Source organism: Cyprinodon variegatus, unplaced genomic scaffold (assembly GCF_000732505.1).
Source record: "Cyprinodon variegatus isolate N-32 unplaced genomic scaffold, C_variegatus-1.0 Scaffold799, whole genome shotgun sequence".
NCBI classification, from domain to species: Eukaryota; Metazoa; Chordata; class Actinopteri; order Cyprinodontiformes; family Cyprinodontidae; genus Cyprinodon; species Cyprinodon variegatus.
Genome location: NW_015151252.1, coordinates 1 through 8,214, shown reverse-complemented (window position 1 = coordinate 8,214; position 8,214 = coordinate 1).

Genomic DNA, 8,214 nt, shown 5'->3' with positions numbered 1-8,214 from the left:
ACCCTTTCTAATCTTTGTTTATACAATTTCAGACAAACATCTTCAACAGATAATTTAAATCCCCATTTCAAAGACCAATCTTCCACCACATCAATAGAATCCTGAACTTTCTTTACAACATATTCTATGTTCCTTCCCCTTTTCCAAATTGCCCCATCATCTGCAAAAAGTGATTTTCCCATGTCAGGTTTAACCTTCTTATATACATCATTTATCATTATAGAAAATAGTACCGGACTAATGACGCTCCCCTGAGGGGTGCCGTTTTCAACTAAATAAGTGTCAGAAATATAATTACCCACACGAACTTGAATATACCTATCAAATAAGAAATCCTTTATCCAGTTATACATTTTCCCACCTATACCTATTTTATCTATCTTTATTTTCTATTTTTAATGGCGGTTGGCAAACAACTTATAGGTGCATTACCGCCACCTTCCAGAATGGAGTATGGATCAGACAATCTATTATATTCTCCCTAAAATACCAGTTCTTCTTAGAAAACTAAAAATACTCCCAAAAACTACATCCCCAGATGACCTTTGAAACAATTCCCCCATATCTAGTTTATTTTTATTCCTGCCTAACTCTCTACGCAACATCTCTCTTTCCTGAGAATATTTATTAAATTCTAAAAAAAAAAAAATATATATGTTGGACAGTTTCTAACTTCCTACAAATACAACACCCGTACAACTGTATTATGCTTTTTTATTATTTTAAGAGTAATATTTAATCCTGTATGTCCGAATATTATCCTAGATATAATATCTTCTTCTTTTTAATTCTATTACATTTTCTTAATTCTCCAACCTTTTTTTGAAAACTATAATAAACTCTAGTATTCCCTCCTTTATCCCACTGTTCTTGCCATTTCTTCTTGAAATACATTTTAATAATATTCTTTAACTATTTTTACTTATGTCAATGTTTAAATCAACATCCTTTTTAACAGCACTCTTAGCGAAGACTAATTTAACAACAGAACCACCATTTCGAATCCTAAAAATTTAGTGGAAAATATCCAATATAATATCTTGCCATGATTCTGAATTGAATTCTAGAATACTTATTAATGCACTACTTGAATCTTTCATTCTACTCTTCTTCCCTTCTTCTTGTGAGGTTGTATGGTGGTTGGGAAACTAGTTAAAAGTGCGTTACTGCCACCAACTGATAAGGAGTTAAGCAAGGAAACAGGAAACGAACCACCCCCAGAAAAAAATAATAAAAATAAAATAATAATATTTTCCAAACTGTTTAACTTAACCCAACATAATAAATACTTAATCCCATTTGCCCTCATAATTTCTAATTTATCTTTAAGTTATCGTCACTCTGCCAATTTGTGATGGTCCTACTGGTTTTCCCATCATGCTTTCAACCATTTCCCAGTTTAAATCTCTAACTTCACGATTTTCTTGTCATCTGAGCTCTACAGTTGATCACTTCTACCATCAAAAGAACAAAATCTTCCTCTTTTACAATCAATTAATCTTCTTCAATTTTGGGAAGCTGTTCCAGAGGTTTTGAATTTGTCATGTGCTGAACTGTATGGGATGGGATCCTTTTTGCAGCTTCAGCATAAGTTATTCCAAGCTCAAATTTCACTTTTTAAATTTCTTTAGACCTTTTACTCACTTCACACCCGCGATGTGCGGCAGTATGTTCTCCATCACAGTTACAGCATTTGATTTTAGCTTCTTTCCAAAATTTTTTGTATTCGTGCTCTCCAGCTCACCTTCCACATCGCTGTTTGTCTTTACATTCTGCTGCTGTATGTCCAAATATTTGGCATTTGAAGCATCTTAGAGGTGGAGGATTTTAACTTTTGACATTGTAGCCCATGTATCCAATGAAAACCTTGCTGGGTAACTGCTCTTCTTCATATTTAATCAACGCACCTAAGCTGTCACACCTTTCTCCATTTCTTGTTGTATTTAACCTTTTAACTTCTTTTACTTTTGCACAATTTATGTTTTCTAGAATCTCTTTATCAGTTACTTTTAGAGGAACTCCTCCAATGACTCCCCTGCTAATCTTTTTGTTCTCCCCCAAGCTGCACTGAACTCTTTTCCCCTCAATCTTGTTAATCCGAATGGCTTTGCCTTGTTGTGGCTGTCTCTGCAGTTTATTAACAGGTCTCCACTATAGAGTATTCTGGCAACTCTGACTTGTCCTACAAGTTTATTTATCTATTTTGTGAAATGAACCGGATTCCAATCTGTAAAAGAGGGCCTGATTAACTAGTTTGAATATGACTTTGTACTCATTTAGTTTTCCTGTGGAATTTATAGTTTGTTCATCACTTGACTGTTCTGAACTGTTCTCCCCTTCAATTGATTGATTCTCATTTTTACCCTCTTCCAATCTTCTCCGTTTTCACTATTTCCTTCTTCCATCCCACAAGAATCGCTTCTTGTTTCCTCACTACTCACGGCCCAGGACTTTTCTCCACAAGCAAATAGCTCCCTTCCCTTTCATTCTATTCTTCTAGTAGGTATTTTATTTCATTGATGGATTGTAAGCAACTTATAGGTGCATACCGCCACCTACTGTACTAGAATGTGTAGCTTTAAGGTTCCATCTACTATATTCTACTTTTTAAATTTGTGTAAAAAAATAAAAACAAAGCTTTAATACCCTAATCCCCCCCCCCTCATCTCCATCTGTCCCTAAAATTCCTTTAATACTCAATTCTCTCACTTTTCGCCTAACTACTTTCCTCATCCTGTCTCTTTCAGTTGCATGTATATATGAATTCATCAAAACATGATCCACATTTTCTTTTCCTCTACATCCCTCACATATATCATTATTCCTCTTCCCTAGTATAAACAAAAACTTATTCGGTGTGTGTGACCAGTTCTTAGTCTAGTGGAAATGATCTCCTCCCTTCTGCTTCTCTCCATAGTTTTTAAACACTACAGACTGTTGAACTCCGTATAATATTCCTTTCTCAACTTCATCCCATATTTTTTGCCATAATTCTGTTTCTTTCTTTCTAATTATTGATTTACCTTCCCCTGCCCCAAATGGAATCTGAACTGTAATCTGCTTTCCCAAAGCCTTTTTAGCCAATTTATCTGCTATTTCATTTCCTCTCACCCCTTCATGTGCTGGTACCCAACAGAACTTATCATCCATTTTGCGTTTAAATAACCTGAATGAACTCCGATTAATTTTTAAGACCAGGTCTTTCCTATAGCTTCCTTCTGATTAAATACTTTCTATTGCAGCTTTAGAATCTGTGCAAATCACCACCCTGTCTTGTCTAACCTCCTCCACCCACTGTAAACTAGTAATAATTGCTACCATTTCTGCTGTGTACATAGATAAAAGGTGTGTTAATCTTTTACATATACATATATTATACTCTGGAATGAATATCTGTATTCCCACATTTCCCTTTGAATGTTTTGAACCATCTGTATAAATTTTTGAAATAGGTATAGTTCAACTGACTAATATACTATAAGCTAGTTATAACCCCAACTTCATTATATTTCCGTTCTCTTTTCATTTCATGTAGTTTCAAGACAACTTCTGTTTCTGGAAACAACCATGGTGACACAGTGCTAATTGGGTTATTTGTAAAAAATGAGTTATCCTCTAACTCATATATTTTTGCCCATTCATTTCCTGTCCAGCCAAATCCCTTTCTTGTAAATGTGGAATAGTCCCAACCGTTCTTTATTATGCTTGTTGCTGGGTTTTCTTTAATACTACTATAAATTCTGATCAGTACAAAAGTGATATTTTGACCCGTCTCATTTCTAAATGGGTTTCTCCAGCCTCTACTAAAAGAGCATTAATGGGGGTTGTCTTAGTTGTTCCAGTAGCTATTCATAATGCCCTATATTGCAACTGATCTACTGTATGTAATGCTGATTGTGCTGCTGCTCCGTATACCATACATCCATAATCTATTGCTGATCTCATGAGAGCCCTGTAAATATTCAGTAGTGACTGCTTATCAGCCCCCCAGTCATTCCCAGCCACAGCTTTCATGAGCTTTATTACTTTCTTGCATTTGTTTGTAACTGCTTTATATGCATTTTCCATGTATATTTACTATTTAGCCATACTCCTAAATATTTGAATTCTGCTACTATTTTTATAGGCTGATCATATAATTTTATTTCTCCTATATCACAATTTATTTTATCACAAAAAATATATAACAGGATTTACTAACAAAGAATTTGAATCCCCAATCATAATACCATTTTTCTATTTTATCAACTGCTATTTCCTACTACTACTACTAATGCATTCATCTGGGTTTAAAAACGTATAATTAATCATAATACTAAATAGTACAGGACTAATTACACTCCCTTGAGGAGTGCCGTTTTCTACTTTAAAATCACCTAAATATTCATACCCAAATTTAACTCTTATTTTTCTGTTTGTAAAGAAACTCGCTATCCAATCATACATTCTTCCGCCAATTGCCTTATTTGCCAACTTAATCAGTAAACTTTCCCTCCACATTGAGTCATGTTTTTTCTATGTCAAAGAATATTGCTATTATCAATTATCTCATTTTTAATCCTTTTTCTATATCATTAACTCTCACCATTGCATCCATTGTTGACCTACCGGTTCTGAATCCACATTGACAGCTACTGATTAACTTCCTCTACTCTGATATTGAACCCAGTCTCTTTACTAATATTTTCTCCATCCATTTACACTAGTGAGAAGGCAACGCTATTGGTCTGTAATTGTTTGGATCTGATGAGTATTTCCCTGGCTTATAAAGTGGGAAGATTGTTGCCATTTTCCAATTATTTGGAACTACATATTCTCTCCATATTTTATTAAAAATTTGTAATGCAAATTTTAATGTTGCTTCTGGAAGCCTTCTTAACATTGCATAGAAAAGGTTATCTCCTGAAGCTGAGTATCCAGTATCTTTTATTGTTGATTTAATTTAATTCATGCTTATAACTTCCTCTAAAGCTGAGATAGATCTATTTTTCTTATTATAAATATTGCTATATTCTGCTGCAAATGCCTCACCTAGAACATCTGCCTTGCCTTTATTTAAGAACACTATTTCTTGACCGTTAACTGGAGCTGGAATTCTTAGTTGAATTCCTTTCCGACCCATCTTCTTAAGCAATGACCAAACATTTTGTAATTTAAAGCTACAGTGGATGATTTTTGCGACCTCCACTTTAAAAATAAATGCACATGCACAGTGCTGTACCTGCTCCCGAGAGGGAATACCTATTAAACACGTGTGAAAGCGTGCACAAGCCCATTTCTCTTCATGCACGCTCTGTTTAAAAGTTGCTGTTTGCATTGCTCATACCAGCTTTCCAAAAGAAGATTTGCAATTTTTCCACTATACAGACTCAGTGAAAATGGGGACAAGCACATAGGAAGGCTTCATGTAAACATCTCACCAAAATTATTGACAGTTAGGAGGACCAGTTATTTTGATGATCCACCCCGAAAAAGCACATCATTCACTATACCTTTAATTTGTGCTCCTATGGAAGAGCTATAATTTCTCCATGTTTCCTTCTAGCCTTAGCCTCTTTGATTGTCTGAAAAGCTTCCGCCCTTTTCTTCCTACATTTAATAAGATTTTCTCCTGGCATTTTTTTTCTGTAATATTTTAAATCCTTTATTTCATTTTTTTAATCACTCTTCTACAATCTTCATTCCACCATGGCACAATTTTTGCCTTTCCTTAATTGTTGTTTTTGTAATACTAAGTTTTAAAGCATTTGCTATATGTTCTTTTACCTGTTAAGTGCACTCATCAACATTTCCCTTCAGTGTCACTAAATGACCAGTTCGATCACACAAATAAAAAAAAAAAAGCCAATAAGCTTTACTAAAGCACCATCTTGTCAACTTTATTTCACCTTGTCTAAATAACTTATCTTAAATAATTGTCCTAACTGGAAAGTGATCACTTTTTAATGTGGATTCTCGCCACACACCACAAACGATTGAGCTGTATATACTAAAGTTAAGTCAGGGCATGATACAGTACCTTTATGAATGTCAATTCTTGTTCCCTGTCTATTATTAAGAGACACCAGTGACCTTTCATCCATAAGGTCTTCCACCATACTAACATTATTATCCATCTGCCTGATTCCCCATAAGCTATTATGTGCATTGAAGTCAACAGACCAAATTTCTCTTCCTCTTATCTTTCCAAAAATTGCATTAGATACCTCCCTTTCTAACTTTTTAAATTGATTATAATAATTGAGAATCCTAATATTTCCATTTTTTTCTAAATTAAGTATTTCTACACTGACACATTCATACTCTCCAGGTACATTAGTCTCTTTATACGCCAATCCATCTTTAATGAAGTTTGCACAACCTCCTCCATTGCTGTTCTTATTTCTGTTCTTTCTGATTGAACTATAACCGGGAATTTTAAAATCCAAAGATGGTTTTAACCAAGTCTACTGGACACATAAAACACCTGGAGTTGTTTTTAATTCATTTACATATTTTTTTATTCTTGACCAATTACTACATGACTTCTAGCATTCCATTATATTATTATTCTTTTTTTTTTATTATTCCTTTTCTTGGTCGTTTCAAGCTGAACTCAATGTTTAGTGAATTTGATCTGCTTGAACATCTTTCTTGTCAGGAAACCTTCCTGCTACTTCTACAATTTTTATTTCAATTTTTTGATTTGAACAATTTTCTTTTTTCATTTGCACTCTAACATTAATAATGTGACACATAAATGCCACAAATGTATCTTTTTTCACCATAATTGTATTTTTATCTACATTAAATTTGTGGTTACGTGCATTATGTTCATCTGTTGTACTGAACAGTTTGCTTCATTTTAGTTTGTGAGTTTGGTTTTCTGATTTGAATCTTCTTGATTTGTTTCTATAGTTCCCCAAATCATTTGTATGTGCTCTTCTAACTCTTCTAATGCCTCAGCATATAAAACCTTCTCTGTTATTTTTATTCTTTGTGTTGCTTCCATCTTTACTAGGCATCCATTATATGCCTCACTATGTTCTCAACAATTACATTTTACTTTGTCATCTTTGTCACACTTCCCATATTCCTGCAATCCTCCACATCTTATTTTTCCTCTGATCTCCTTTACATTTGTCCCATACTTCGACAAACAAAACCCCTTGTGGGTGTTAGGGATGTATTCTCTCACCCTGAAGTTTATGTAACCAATATGCACAGACCCTGGAACCACATTCTAAAGAGGTAAAATTATTGCCATGGTGTCTTTAACGGCTCCATCTCTTTTGTGTTTTTTCCTTGTTGCATCAATAACTCATCCTCCTTTATTTTTTGTTCGACGTCATCCATTGTCATGTCGAGAGGGACTCCTAAAATTACTCCTCTTAATCTTGCAGCTGCACCAAGAATGTAAGCTTTAAGTCTTTCACCTACAATAGTAGTCATCTGGAGAATTAGTTCTCATTGTTTTTTGCTCAAAGCATAAATTTATATCTTACAGTTGTTCCTTAGTCTGGCTGTCTTGATTCGTCCAATTTCCTTCTGAGCTTTTCTTTTTAGTTTAACTGGATGTAAGGGACCTCTTTATTGTTTAAATTCAACTGTCCCTTTCTCCTCATCTTGCCCATTTGCTCGCCCTCCCAGCACCTGTTTTATCGGGTTTGCATTTGTTTTTGTCATTTTACTTTGTTCCTCTCTTACTTTACTCCCATCTGACCAACTTCTATCTCTTTCTTTTCTTGACCTTTTTTCTTGTTTTCTCGTTTTCATAATGATCTAGATTTCATCCTTACCATTTCCTTTGCACTATTCCCACCTGATGTGGAAGCCATAAAGCTACATTCAGATTACAGTTTATGTAATCCGTCAAAACTGATCAACTCCTGCAAATTAGGCTCAGCACTATTTTGTCCTTCGAAATCCTTTGCCATTATGCTTAATATGTTGTTCCAGCTGGTTAAAATAATCTGTGTATCTTTGTGAATTCTTGCGCAGCTATGTGACAAGAGGACAGTGTTTAGAGCTCTGCAGTTCAGATAGCCTTACAAGGTTGACAGTTGTGGTACAAAATTTTCATGACAAATATGTAAATATGTACTTTCAGAGCCCTGACATCGACAGACATGCTCTAATGATAATAATAATGATTATTATTATTATCGTTATTATTGTTGTTGTTGTTGTTGTAATTATTATTATTATTATTATTATTATTATTATTATTATTAT